General features: G+C 40.1%; 1 protein-coding gene across 2 annotated transcripts in view; it reads left to right on the top strand.

The window, feature by feature from the left end:
* Positions 1-15450, top strand: part of ankrd11 (ankyrin repeat domain 11) — a 121470-nt gene that overhangs the window by 1175 nt on the left and 104845 nt on the right. The window lies entirely within an intron of this gene.

Genomic DNA, 15450 nt, shown 5'->3' with positions numbered 1-15450 from the left:
CCAGACAATAATTAACATGACATTACTCAAGAGAGTGCACCAGTAACATCCAAATGTTGACCTATTTTCAAAAGGCACAGTAGCATTGCTCGTTTAGCTGGTGACCTAACGCAATACTGGTCTTCCAGCTTTTCCAGTTAGGTTAGCGTCTTAATTCTCTAGCTCTTATGCATTTGGATATGCTTTGGATTTGTACAACCCTGTGTGTAAACAAAGCAATGAAAGACATAGTCAAAGCTGAAACCAGTGAAGAGGATTTGTTTATGCATTGCGGGTCCACAGGCTGCCCGGATTTTATCACTACGTGCTTGCATACAGTTTGGAGCCTAACTGTATGAATGGATAACTATCTAAATTGTCAGTGTCGGTTCAGTGGAACACCCCCCCTTCCCACCTCCTTTAAAAAATATGAAGGAAAGACACAACATGGTGGGGTTTGAGGAAATTGAATATGGAGGAGAAGCTTGCCACTTTGGTGCAGTACCAGTGCTGAGGAAAACACTGCAGTGCCGTTGGTGGTGTTTTATACCAAGATACTGAGTGTTGAAGCTTGTTGGGGCGTTCATGTTGACTACACTGCAGAGGCAGTGATGCATATCTCTGTCTCCCTTGAGCTTGCGTAGGTTCTGTTTGTCTGTGCTATAGTTAAAGCCTCAGTTCCTTTGCTGTTACAGCACAGACTGTTCATGTCCACATGAAGATGGTGATGTGCAGGATTTATGTGTGAAATTTGTGCCTTAGCAGAAATGTAAACAAATTTGGTCTCCAGTAGATCTGGGCGATAAAGATCATTGAAATACGAGCAATAGAAATCACGGACAACATGAAAAGCCAGGGACAATGCTGAACCAGTCATGTGGCTGAAATAGAGTTACGTCCACATCAGGTTAGGTTGACACACAGAGCATAGGATGTGCAGCGAGCAGCAACTCATGTGCTATTGTTTGGGCTACTGCAACTATACACACTAGCACATTAGGAGCGCTTGGCGAGATAAAATGCAAAATTATTACAGAAAACTGTTAATGAAAATCCAGTTAACAGTGTTACTGAAGTGGCACCCCAATGGACATAGACTAAGGGTCAAAAGATGAGGGTACGATTGAAAAGAAGAGTTAGAACAAACTGCCAGCTGCGTTGTTTCCACAAAGGCAGTTAACACAAGCGATTGCTTTTACCCTCTGAAGCATTGCCATCCTTCAGAGTACGCACAATACACTCCAGACTATTTCTTCCATACCATTTCTGTCATATCATGAATGCTTACTTTATTGTAAAAGACGCAATGACAGAAAGTGCAGTTGAAAATGTTGGATTTAAGTAGCTGATTCAATTAACTAACCCTAGTTAACATTTCTCTTGAGCAGCACTTTACCAGCTCTACACGGAGTGCAGAGCTGGTAAAGTGAATGTTGAATGAGTCATACTTTGCTAACATGTTGGATTTTTGGTCACGTTGCACGTAGAGCTGGGCGATATAAGATTTTTTCATATCACGATATTTTTTTTTCATTTCAGGCGATAACGATATCTATCACGATATAAGCCAAATAACTATATTTGTAAGATTTAAATGTGCCGTTGCTCACAAGTAAAATGTGAAATAATCAGCAGCTTGTTTTTATTTAAATATTTATTTCCCATAATAAGTTCATCCATTAAGCGGCCGCGAATGGATGGATGAAGTTCAGCAGGGTAGATGTACTTAAGGAACATGAGACTTTTTCAGATAAATAAAGGCAAATATTGCAAACTACACAAAAGGCAGCCGCTAAAGCGTTTAAGTTTCAAAATAGAACAAACGAAACAGACTAAATTGTCAATTCCACTTAGAAACAAAATATTAATTCTAAAAATAAATCTTAGTTTGTTTTACAGAAGAACAGACAAAACTGACTAACTTTTGTCAAAATCAAATAAACTGAGAACTAAAAGGAAATTCTCAATCTCTCCTTGTTGTATAGCTGAGCTTTTCAAACAGTTTTAACAGTTACTTTAGTCTGACAAAAGCCGAATGACGAATTAGCGCTTCCAGTCAGAGACTGAGGCTACGTCCACGCGTACACGGGTATTTTTGAAAACGGAGATTTTCCGTTTTCGTTTTAAAAAAGAATCCCGTCCACACATAAAGGCAGAAATGAAGGAAAACGCTGCTATGAACATGCCAAAGCAGCAGGTGGCGCTAGATTCCTAACCGTGCAGAAATGTTGGCCAATCAGAAGTCTAGAAGCCTCGGTGGGAAAAAGTAAACAAAGCTGGGGCATAGAAGCAGAACCGAGTCGTATGTGTGGAGGGACAGTAACTGTGTGTATATGTAAGCATTTAAACACTGCAGAGAGTAGAATTAACAGTAACAGTATTGTAGAAATTCATTTCACCGAAACAATAACGTGGCGCACAGTGTGACGCATGCACCAGTTTATTGTATTTCCAGACTTGCTTTCGGCACAATTTACAGTGCACGCTACTCTGTTTTTTGTCAGACTTGAAATAGCCGAAATACCTTCACACTACGGAACTTCTATGGCTCTTCCGTTCGACAATCTCTCCGGCATTGGAACCATCATCTGTTTTCTCTTCGGTAACCTTCGGTCACGCTCGGTTGATTTCCCTAGTCGGCGCACTCATTTCCTCCATTACCCGGGCTGTACGGTGGCTGGCTGCTTCCCAAACAAATACACATGTGCGGCTTGGCACTTGTGCTGTACGTAACAAGTCACACGACGTGACGCTGCGGCTGTGATTGGTTTGGCTCTGCGCTACTTAATTTGGATTGGCTGACCTTTTTTTTTTTTTTTTTTTTTTAAGAGGACAAGAGCGGCGAGGTCTATCGCGATAGTTTAATTTCTCTATCGAGTAAAAGTTATATCGCGATACATATCGTTATCGTTCTATCGCCCAGCTCTAGTTGCACGTCTGATCCATGTATGAGCCTCACTGCCCATTTCATTGAGACACTATTGCACTTCTCGTGCCTTTAAGAAATGTATGTGTATATGTTTTTGCCTTGGAGCATAGGCAGACCATCATTCAGTGACTTTGTCAGTTTTGTGTATGTTCTCCTTTGTTTCCTTGTGAACTTTGATTTGTACATTTGATTTGTATTTGAATTTTTTGTTCAAAGATATTAGTGATAACTGCCATCCTGGTTGAATTCAGCTGAATTGCATGTCCCGTCTGGTTCCCCTTACTGATGCCTCTGTTTCTAAAATTGCTACCAAGGAAACAAGACATATACTCTCACTGTAACAGGAAGTGGAGTTTTGCTGGGCTTTGATAAGTTATGAGCCTGGATTCAGGCAGGCTGACTTCTGTGATTTTGCTCTTCTGCTGCCCAAGAGTAGTTTTCATGTCTGAGAATAATCTCAAGGGTCCCCCAAAATGTAGAAAATAATTTTGCCTGTGTGTCCATCCCCACTAATCCATTTTCATTTTAAGCCCTAGGTTGTTGCTTGTTTTCCACTAGCATTCTCATTACTGTGGCGTTTTGGGACCAATAAAATGGAGCTTTCTGCTGACCCAGTTTTAAAACTCTGGGCTTGTGTTTTGGTCTGGACAGACAGATACTTAAACTTGTGAAAAGGCCACCACAGATGAGCACCTTCCCTTCTGACAGCGATTTATCAAAGTCATCCTAGAAGCAATTCTCGCCACTCAACAGCCATCTTGTTAACAAATTTGGGCAGTTATTTTGATGCCCCTTTTTATAATTGTAGAACAAGTCTGAGCTCTTATTTTCAGTAGTCACTGGAACAAAATCAGAATGTACAGAATCCCCTGCTCATACAGATTTCAATTCACTCTAAAATAAGAATTGAAGAGCTGTTCCTTTTTTCCCCCTCGCGTAAGATATGCATGTACTTGTATGTGTATGTTGTGATGCTGACTGTATGCAGTTTCTCAGTCAGCATCTCTGGCTAATCCCATTAGAACACTTGAACCACATGCCTTGATTCTTTCTGGTTACAGATTTAATTGATCAAGTGATAAGGGCACTCTGTTATATCTTTACGATGAGTAGATGTGGCCTCCAACACATAGCTGACACTTGTAAATCTGCTGTGCGTAACTGCAAGTTTATCAACTGGAATTGGCTCATGTGATTTCCAGCTTGGATGCTGATTGGCTCTTTTCCTGTTACAGAATTCTCCTATAGAGTCATGAACGTTTGCGTGCCATGTCTCTGATCCTGTCAATTAGGGCTGCACGATTAATTATTAGAAAATCTCGATTCATACTTATGTGCGATCTCATTTCCAAATGACAACGATAAATTTTTTTTAAAAAAGACGACGACGATGATTGTACCGCATTTTGATCCGGGACGTAATCTGCATGAAAACAAGCGCTCACTCTTCCTGCTCAACAAATGACAAGGGCGGAGCCTTATACCACGTGATACAGAAGCTGTGCCGTGTGATGCTAAAATTAGCAGGGGAAAAAACAACGGAGAGCACGTCAGGGATGACGAGAAAGTGACAGGAGAAAATCTGTCCCGGTCAACCACCCAAACATCAATAACGGGAACCTTACAGCGCTTCCCTATACACGTCGAACTCCCGCAGGCACAAAGAAATTACGGAGGCTATCACTTATCACCTGACCAAACATATGGCTCCCATCAACACTGTGCAAAACCAGGGATTTAGGAAAATGATCAACACCCTCGACAAATGCTACACTGTGCCGTCCCGCAACTATTTTTCTATTGTTGCACTACCTGCTCTATACACACAGTGTCGAGCAACGGTGGAGATGGAATTTCAAGCAGTACAACAACAAAACGTGAGACATTTGTTGTTTTTAGGTTTATTTATTGTTTTTATGTTCAGTCTCAACTGTTACGAAGTTGATGTGGAGTTAATAAGTGCAATAAATATTTATACTAGAAAAGAAAATCGTGAGAGAATCGTGATCTCAATTCTAAGCCAAAAAATCGTGATTCTCATTTTATGCAAAATTGTGCAGCCCTACTGTCAATTACAAATTTAAGTTAACCGGGCGATCGTGGCTCAAGAGTTAGGAGTTCGCCTTGTAATCGGAAGGTTGCCAGTTCGAGCCCCGGCTTGGACAGTCTCGGTCGTTGTGTCCTTGGGCAAAACACTTCACCTGTTGCCTACTTCACCTGTTGCCTACTGGTGGTGGTCAGAGGGCCCGGTGGCGCCAGTGTCCGGCAGCCTCGCCTCTGTCAGTGCGCCTCAGGGTGGCTGTGGCTACAATGTAGCTTGCCATCACCAGTGTGCGAATGTGTATGTGAATGGGTGGATGACTGGATGTGTAAAGCGCTTTGGGGTCCTTAGGGACTAGTAAAGCGCTATATAAATACAGGCCATTTAAACTTAAGCCATCTCATACATACACATTTAATAGCTTTATCTTCTTGGTGTGGTTACTTTTCACATTGTTAATAATAATACTGTCACTACCATTATTTCCATTAGGCATGCACCAGTTCAACTTCTTTCTTTCCAGTATGACACTAAAACATTGGCTTAGAGCATCTGCTGATTTGAAGAGTTAAATAGTAAGCCGTGGTCTTCATTGTGGGGAACAGACTGGTAATTGATCTTTTATGTTTCACAGGGTATCAGTATAAAATGTACCAGATAAATACATCCAAGAATACATTTATTCATTTGGTATTTATTTGTAAAATAATAAATAACACAGTGACAAAAGCAAAAACAAAACCTACAGTATCTAACATTTAAGACGAGTGTGTATTTAGGATATTGTGCTTTTTATAGTTCTGTTAGTGAGTTTCTGTGAATGCACCTCGCACAATAATGTAACACAAACTTGCACAACATACTCAGGATGCATGTTGGCAGGAGAAGAGTGAAGTGAATTAATTCCATGTTATTTTATCATAATTGTAAAAACATCTTTTTTAACAAGTATCACACAAAGAGCATAATGAGTGAGAGACGCCAACAGCCTATACATCAACATCATCTTCACTTTTCAGTCATTGCAGCGCACTTGAATAGTGCGGTTATATCAAACAACAATGCAAACATAAAGAGTTGCTGCTGGCATACCATCTTGAAAGTGACAAAGCTTTTACCTTCCCCCATGCTAGCAGCTTATCCACCACTGCTGACAAGAATGTTGCATGAACATGAATATCTATCTCAGCTTTTTTGGTCTGGTTTTGACCAATACCTGCTCCAAATTACTACGTCCCTAGTTGCTTCGGAAGCTCATGTTGTGTTCTGACAGCACGATTGCCTTAAATTTGTGTGTTACCTGATTTATAAAAACACTCATGCACAGTGTTTGCGATTAATCGTGTGTTGTGTGTTCACGGGCAGTTTGTGTAGACAGAGATTATCTGAAACTTTGCTTAAACACTTGTCTGGACAGAGATTAGTGTCGATGCAACCTTACTCAACCGCTGAGGTGTACGGATATCGGCCAGCTGTTAAGCATGTTGTAAACCTTAGTGCTCTGTTTTTCCTCTTCAGTCTTCTGTCTCATTCAAAGATGGACTACCTTTGTTTTGTTTTGTTTTTTGTTGTTTTTTGTTAATGATGAAAAGCTGGTATGAAGGTGAACAAGTCGATGTATTATGCACAAACAACAGAATGGCAAGGAAGAGAACAAGACCTGCTTGATTGCTCTGTTTGGCTGGCTTGACAGTAGCTGTTGCACAGGACAGACAACCAGGCTATTATTGTTAGCAAATCAAGTGATAACCCGTCAGAAGTACAGAATAATGAATTATGCTTAGTTATCAAGAAAACTCAAGCTAAGTAAAGGTAAAATGCAGCGACAGTTGTTCAGTAGCCCTTATGCTTAAAAATATGACTGAGTACTAATAACTATTCAGCAACATGCTTTACTATATTCCTTTAAATGACTGCGGTGGTTTGCAGGTTGTTATTGTGCGTGTTTACTAATTGACCCTGCAAATCTATTTAACTGCTCAATTTCAGTTTTGTCTTTTTAGAGAAGCTGTACTGAACATGTACTTATTGAAATTAATTGTGTGTGTATACCGTGCTTTTTTTTTTTTTTTTTTTTTTTTTATTGGGTTTTTTTGTTTTGGTTTTTTTTTGGGGGGGGGGGGGGGGGGGGTTGTAGGGGGTTTTGTGTGTGTGTGTTGTGTTTTATTTTTATTTTTTTGAACATTTGACAAAATTTGACCTATAGTTTTGGGTAGAGTGATTATAGTACACTTTAAATTTATAGGATTATGTTGTGTACAGCAGTATAAGTTTGTGGCGCTGATTCTATTTTTTGTAGAAAGTGGTGTATGACTGTTATTTCAATAGAATATATGGCTAAATTTCACATTTGTTTATGTAAGGGGTTGTCTTTAAAAAATGTTGTGATATTTACACCGTTGCCAACATTTATGTGTGCAGCATTGAGGGGAAAAAAAGAGTGGTCGTGTGTTTTCTGCTCTCATGTGTTATATAATAATGCAATTCAAAGGTGCCTGGCGCAGTGTTGCAGTACTCTTTGCAGATCCATCTTTAGCTGAAATGGAAGGATAAAACAGTTGTGTTGGTCGTAAGAGAGAAAAGAAGCCTTTAGCTGCAACTCGAGCACTCACTCTGCCTGCCTTCTGTCAATGCAGCGTCTCCCCTCCCCCTCTTGTACTGAGAGTGTGGTCCTTTTAGGTAAACAAGCATGGCTACTCCTATTTCTTGCATCTGCCTGTCTGCCCCCCCCCTTTCTTCATGTTTAGTTTTTTTCTCTTCCTCCCTGTTTGAGTTGTGTAAATCTTTTATAGCTGCTCTGTTCTAACAGTACAATCTCAGTGGATACTCAAATGGCATCGGAAGCCCTTTGAAATTCAGTCTAGTCCTTTGCCCCCTCCTCTGTCCTCGAAGCGAAATGGAACAAAATGGCGGGCCCCAATGCTGCTGTTTCCCTCAGGGACTGTAGAGCCTCGTTTCAGGTTTTAGAAGGTCCTGATGGTTGATGGAGTCTTTAACTCGTGTTAGATTCTGCTTACTTGCTAGCCTTCCGCTGCAGCACTTTTGATAATATTTTCTCTTCCCTGAGTCTCTGCACATCAAAGGGGAAAGGTTTTCTACTCTGGCATGCTACTACTTCTCCAGAAATGTTTTTTTTTTTCCCCCCACAGACTTGGCTTTTGATCTTTCTGATCGAAGCTTGAAAATGGAATATTTTTCACTCTTATTTTCCAGGGAAACCTATTGATATGCTAAATTATAATTTTTAGACATGCAGAAAATGTCAAAACTTTTATCACACAGTAGTATACTCCAGGGTTCGATTTATTTAGAGGTCATAAATGCCGTATGGCGTGAGCTGACCTATGCCCTTGGATAGTTTGCCTTCTAGCTAAGATATCTGTAGGTGCGTAGGCCAATGTTTAGTCACACTTTTAGTTCCATTCTGATTGACTCCAAAGAGGCTCAGGTACAAAGTAAACCTAATGTTTGTACGAGCATGTCTTCATAGTTTCATTTTTATGTTTTTCTAGATATGCTACTGTTCACATTCTTCATATGACTCCACGTGTGTCTTAAGGAATAATTAATAGTTGAAAGTCTTGGCTATAAAAAGCTTCATCTCATTTGTCCATTCAAACTGAAAGTGTCTGAATTGGTAACACTATTAGGCAAATGGCTGCATTCTTCAATCTGGGCAGGCATGAATTAGGGGTGTTGTAAATCTGGAGACAACAGTTGGTGTTTGAGTGTACGGATGAGCAGTAGACTGCATGGAATGATGTATTATCCATATGTGGGGTTGGAAATGTCCTGAGGTTAGTCGGCCAGGTCTCTAAGCTAATGGCGCAGACAGTCTGTGTGATGCGTCCTGGTCTGTTCAGATTGTCTCTGACACATGGGGAAAAGACATGACAGGGTGCTTATCTGATCTCTCACCTTCTATGTTTCTCCCTTCTAATTTACAGATTATTTTAAATGGCTTTTCCATGTCCTTCCAGAGCTTAAATGATGCATTTGTGGTTTTAAACCCTCTGAAAAGCTGTGTTTTCTCAGTCAGAGGCTTTTGTGAATGCCATTAGCTCTTTAAATGGCTTTTGTGTAAATCACTGTTTTAAAGATGATTTGTCAGAGCCGTTGGTGCTGCCTGTAATGTGGTTCTTCTGTACAGATGTACACTTGGAAGTTGGTGGCTTCTGCATAGACAAGCCAGTGTGGTCATAGCAAATTGGCAGGCATGCAGCCGTCTGCACGAAGCCTAATGTGGACCTTCTCAAGAGTTATGTTACCCAGACCAAAGTGGAACCTTTCATACTTAGAAACGTATAATACACCACTGTACTGCTGAGCTTGCAATATACCAGTGTAAGCACAGTGGAACAGAGAAGAGGAGAGAAACTATTTGGATTTGCTGTGCAAATTCCCATCAGTGTTCAAAGTTGTGTTGACAGCCTTCTCTTTCTACATGACATATTAATAGAAGAATCATGCCACACTGATTGTAAGCACTCTATATGAAAGACATTTTGGGTCTGTTCCTTTCTGTTCTCTGCAGTGATCTTGTTTTTTGTCTGTTACTTACCTTTGTCATCTTCTGATAAAATAAAATATGTTTTGGTTTTATTGCCGAGTTGAGAAATGGTTTCATTCTGACAACAATTATGCTCAGAGGCCCACAGCTATATCAGCTTTCTGCTGTCCTGTAGTGCCCTCTTTATTTTGGGACTAAGCTATAAGCTTAGACTTGGGTAAGGGGGTTAGGACAATGTGCTGAGTGGGGGAGGGTAGAGTGGGGTGGCCTGGCTGAATCTCAATCACAGAGACCCTTTCCAGGAGCAGTGCTGGCCTTTTGATGGGCCAGCTGCAGCCATTCATGCGCCCATTTACATTGAAATGCAACAACAGGAAGGGGGGAGGGGATGGCTGCAGGGAGATGGGCCTCTGCAGCCGGTGGGATGTGAATGAAAAGTAAAGGCAAACCTAAATACCAGAGAGACAAGATCTGCTCGTATACATGCATCCATTATCCCCCGCCCCTACCCCCAATGCTGCGGGGTAGTATATGTAACACAAAGGGTCTGAGCACCCTTTTTGACTAGTACAAGCATTTTCACAACTCTGCTGTTTTCTGTCTTTACAATCAGGCTGGTTTCTATAAAGAGCTTGTGATTCTCGACACTGTCCATGTTACATGTTACTCTTCTCTTCACCTATTGTTAATGTTGTTGTACTTTGCCTTCTTCATGTTTTGTTTTGGGGTTTTTTTTTGGTAATTGCCTTCAGTTGTGTGACATACTTTGTCAAAGCTTATTTATGGATCCTGCATGGGCCATGAAGTTTCAAGTTCTTGTTTCTGGCTTGCTGTAATGGAGGTCATTGCTCTATTGGTAGAAGAGGCCTGGTCCATTATTCATTAGGGGCTTCAGACATAAACTGTAGTTCAGACAAATGAGGCCACTGTGTCAACACTGTGTCAGTTCCTCTAGCTTTCCAGGATAACTTGGATGTCCTCGTAGTTGTGCATGTGACACTGTTGAAGGATATTGGGGGAATGTGTTAAAGCCATGCTTAGACTGGCCGTAGCATTGCATCAAAAACTGCAGGCTTTTCAGTCTGAAGCATGAAAAAAACACAGATGAAAGCCTGAACTCTTTCTCACAGCGCACTGTAACATCCTCTAATAAATATACATCATTGGCCTTTCATATATGTTTAACTGCACATTTATTGGGGAGAGACCTACTCACGATTATTCAAATGAATAAATTATATGCATTTGTACAATGGTTCTGTTATTTACAAAAGAGTTACTTATCCCTATTTAAGGTACTCTGCTAATTTTACACCCGAGACCAAATTTAGAACATTTTGTGGACATTTCCTGTTCGGTAAAACCTTTATTGTGACTTTGTTGAACTGGTACATGAAGGCTGTTAGTGAAGCTCTTAACAGTTAACAGCTAGGACAAGTGAGAAGAGGTCACGTGTACGGGACAGTACATAAACTACATATGTCTGGAGCTTATCATGAAAGTTTGGGGAGGTAGAACGATAACACAACTTTGTCACTTTCTGTTTTGTGCAATCTCACATAACCACATTTCTATTGTCCACGTGTTTGCAGCTGAAGGTGCACCCACAGGGTTTGTAAACCATACATGACACACAGGCTGGCGAGAAGGAAAAAGGACAAAGCTGCTGCTGTAGACAAAGTCACTTTTTATGATGACTTAATTCTAAAATATACCAGAAATGCAAGTTATTTTTGTCAGTATTGACATTCACAAGGAGGCAGTTCCTCCATAGAGGGAAATTTTTTTGTTGAGGTTTGTTGGTTTGTCTCTGTTAGTTTCTGGATAAATGGAAAAGCTAGCAGACCCATTGATACGTAACCTAGTGTAGAGGTTAAACATGAGAAATAAAAGAACCCCATTAAACCGTGGTAAGGATCCAGATTACTTTCATTATAATTAGGACATAATGTGCTGGGCAGACATAGCCATTTTTTTTTTAAATGTTTGACAAAGGCCTTTTGTCCTTGATTAATTATTTGGTCTGTAGGACAGATTTAGGGTGACTGTAGGTGGTTCAAAACTGCTTCCATTTGAAAATGATTGAGGCTGCTGCGCACCGCTCTTCAAGTGCTGCAGAATATATTTTAATCCTTCCTGAGATCTGTATGTTGAGACCACCCAGTCTCACAGGAACATTTCTCTCAACCTCATGGCTTCATTCTTAGCCTGACATATGCCATAAACTCTAGATATCTAGACAACCTTTCCAGAGTATTTTAGTCAAACACAGTCCACTCAAGTTGTAGAAGTATCTCAAGTCCTATTTGCAAAAGTAGGATGCACCGTAATGGTCACAACAAAGAGCAAATTTTAATCCACGTGATATAGTTGCTTATGTACTGAGTTTCATTTAACATAAACTCAAATTCCCCCAAATCCCATTTCTCTGTTATCAGCCAATCCTGACATTAATGCCCTGCAGTTTGGCCAAAAAACTGAAACTGTTGCTCATTCTCCAGTAGTGAATTAAGTAGCAAGGGGTTTTCCCGCCTTAAAATGTCCCTTTGGGGGGAAGGGGTGACTGGTTACTGTAGTTAATATGATTGCCTATTATGCTGCAGACACAGAGCACAAAAATATTATGGAACATATATTTGTAACCTGATTGACATAAAGCTGTGCACTTTTAGGGGGTTTACATTTTTAACATATTCTAAACAAAAGTCAATTATACTGAAGTACATAACAAATCTGATTCATTTTTTTTATTTCAACATTTTAAGTGTAGAGGGAATTATCTTTTGGGGCTAACAAAAAAATTCCCTGAAACCAGTAGCTAATGTGTTTAACCCAGCTGTCATCAAGCAATGGAAAATCACATCATCTCAGTCAGCCTGCAACAGGGACTTTCCCTGCTGAATATGTGGCAGCTCAGAGCAGTTTCTTAAAGCTACAGGCTAACATGTGTTTGGCTCTCAGACTGGGCTTGTACGTCCGCATTGTATTTCTGTGTCACACACTGTGATACTTCATAGATGTTTGTTTTTTGCCCAAAAAGGAAGCAGTCTAAATGAGAAGTGGAAAACAGGAGAACAGGAAATGTATAAGGCATTTGAAGTTGGTCTGGAGCAGCCATTAATCTTTCCAGCATTCGCTGTGTTTGTCTTCCAAAGCCTGAAACAGTCGCAGATCTGTGATTGGATGACTGCAGTTAACCAGAGACTGATCCTTTTTTTTTTTTTTTTTTATGCTAAAACCTTCTGTCCTATAAATATACTACCGTGTGTGTGTGTGTGTGTGTGTGTGTGTGTGTGTGTGTGTGTGAGTGAGAGAGACTGTGTCACTCATACTCCCTGCATTGAATCTTTTTATAGAAACGGCAGCTAGCAGTGTAATCTCTGGTGTGGATGTAGGGCAGTCTTTTATTCCTCCTCATTACTTATGCAAAGCCAGTTTTCACCCACAATCAGAGCTTAGTCTGTTTTGAATGTACAGTTTTTTTTTTTTTTTTAGAGAAAGGTGTTGGAGGAGGACCACATTAGTGCTTTAAAGTTTCAGCACTTGTACTAGAAATTGTGCATGTGTGCGATCGTGTTGCTTCTCCCTTTAATATAATTCTAAAACCTATTGCCTCATTTTCCAATGCATAACTATCTTGCAGGATTCTGTTTACATTTGTTTTGTGAGCACAGCACAGTTTTGTGGGATTTTGAACTGCAACCCCCCCCCCCCCCCCCCCCCCCAATTACATTCATCCTCCAACAAGCACCTCTAAGACATGTAGCAAAATATGTTTTTTTTTTTTTTTGTTTGTTTTTTTATTTAGCAAGCGAGCTCTCAAGGCTTTGATATTGATGCCAAACCCTTAATTGTTTTTAAATCTTAAATCTTTAAATCTCCAGAACTTCTAATGTGCTTCTATTTTAAAGTGCCTGTTTAATTTCCTGCAATTTTTGTCAGAAACTATTGATACTTCAGAGTGTCATTATAACCGGTAAGCTTTTGGGATCATTAGACGTTGTTATATATGTTAAAAGAGTGTTTGCAGAAGGATATAAAAAATAAACTTATCAATATCAATATCCTGCGGCATATTTTTATTTTTGGAATCTAGCTTTGCATACTTCGTTGTTCAAAATCATGCTTAAAGGTAGAGGTCCTCTGTTCATCCTTTGTCTGAAACAAAACATATTAGCTTCCTTTAAGCTGTCTATCTTCTGATTGGTTGCACCTTGCAAACAAAAGGTTTGAACAGTGAATGGATGGAGCTGCTGTGCTTAGAGAGAGCTGTGTGCTTTTGTCATTAGGGATATCCTGTCTTACTGGTATTAAATCAAAGAGTAGAAAGAGAAACTCTGAAAGTAAGGGTTTAGATTAGTCTAAACCATGAGATTTATTATTTATAACTTGTACATACACACACCTTACTATTTGACAATGGCAATTTAATTGCATGTAAATAATGACAGAAAATAATGAAAAGCATAGTAAATTCATTTTAAAGCTAGTGAGTGTTTTCTTTTTTTTTTCTTTTTTATGGTCGCTTCTCTGGGGTTTTGGTCCTTCAGAATAAATAAAGGTTTAATGTCTTGCTTGCCTCCTTTGCCATGCCAGCGTAACGTAATTTTCCTCAATTCGATTGTTGATTTGTACTTGTATGGATATGCTCTTCATGTAGCCATTTGCCACAAATGCATGCTTGTCATACTCACGTGCAACATATCTGTTTAATTTCATCATATTGCCCTCTGTGATTCCTGGATAGATGATATTGTCTGCTGAACTCAGCCCCGCTGTGCGCTGTTATGCTGCTCTCTCACACATTTGGCTCGACTCCACTCATGTCCTCTTGCTTTCCACATCCCAGCCCTCTGTTCTCTCCCCTCTCTCCAGCTTCCACTTTGCCTCAGCCACCATTTCCTTCGCATTTCAGAGCCCAGAAATATGCTTGCACACTGCATCCTCACATGCTCATCTACCCTCTCTCTGACAGTCTCCTCCCCCATCTCCACCTCTATGCAGTAGCCTTGGTTCCTCAGGAAGCACTGTGTGCAGGAGGCTAAGGGCGTTGAACCTAACTGTTTGCCTTGTTTCCTACCATGACAACAGTCGATAGTAAATTATAAGCACACACCAACAGGATTAATTTACAGGAATGCAAGTCAAAAGGCTGGTGGATTTCGATGTCGAAGCATAGGCACTATATAAAACTTAGGGTAAAGCTGACTGTTTCATTTTTACTGAGCATAATATAATCAGAATGTAAGTATAAAGAGTTGCCCAAGAGCAGTTAAAGGTTTCTGCATTTCTTGACTTTTATATTTCTACAGGATGAGTATGTGTCTTGTTTTCTTAAAATCAATTACCTTTGCTTCATATAGGGAGCTTTAGGTAGAAAGATTTGTGTGAAGTGAGGGGAACAATTTTCACTCGCGTACAAGTGCACCTTGATAAATAAAATGCTGTGTTGTAATACTGCCGTTGCTGTTCTCTTGGTGATGTATTAATAGTATTTTTTTTGAGTATTAAATGGCCACTATCCAAACTGCTGTGTTTTTCTGCTCTAGTGAGTGCATGGCAGTCATACCTCCACAGAAAGAGTGGAGAGAGTTAGTAGCTTGGTTTTCATCCATGAGATTAAAGTGCTCTGCAGCAACCTATTGTGCAATTTGTCTTCTTGCGTCTTAGGAGTAAGAGAAGGAAAAAAAATACACAATGCTCGTGGGGTGTATGTGTTCATGATCTATATCCTTTATCGGGATACTGCGTGTTGTCATAGCATTTTTAGCTTCAGTGACAGATCTTTAGAGGGTAGTATTTGCTTAACAGAAGCATATATAGCCAGAGACTAATGTAGCTGTTTCTTCCACGCTTTCCAGTAGTTTCCCTGCTTTAACACATACACACTGTGTGTTGGTGCTTAGACAGCTTCCTAATGGGAACAAAATGGGAAATCTAAGAGAAACACAGTGTTTGTGTGTGGCTGCATAGGGATGCTGCCAGTAAACT

This window comes from Rhamphochromis longiceps, linkage group LG1, assembly GCF_057381845.1.
Source record: "Rhamphochromis longiceps isolate RC_006_pf linkage group LG1, R_longiceps_female_GT1.1, whole genome shotgun sequence".
Taxonomy (NCBI): Eukaryota; Metazoa; Chordata; class Actinopteri; order Cichliformes; family Cichlidae; genus Rhamphochromis; species Rhamphochromis longiceps.
Note: the sequence above shows the minus strand (reverse complement) of the source record. Positions and strands in the feature narration are given on the sequence as shown.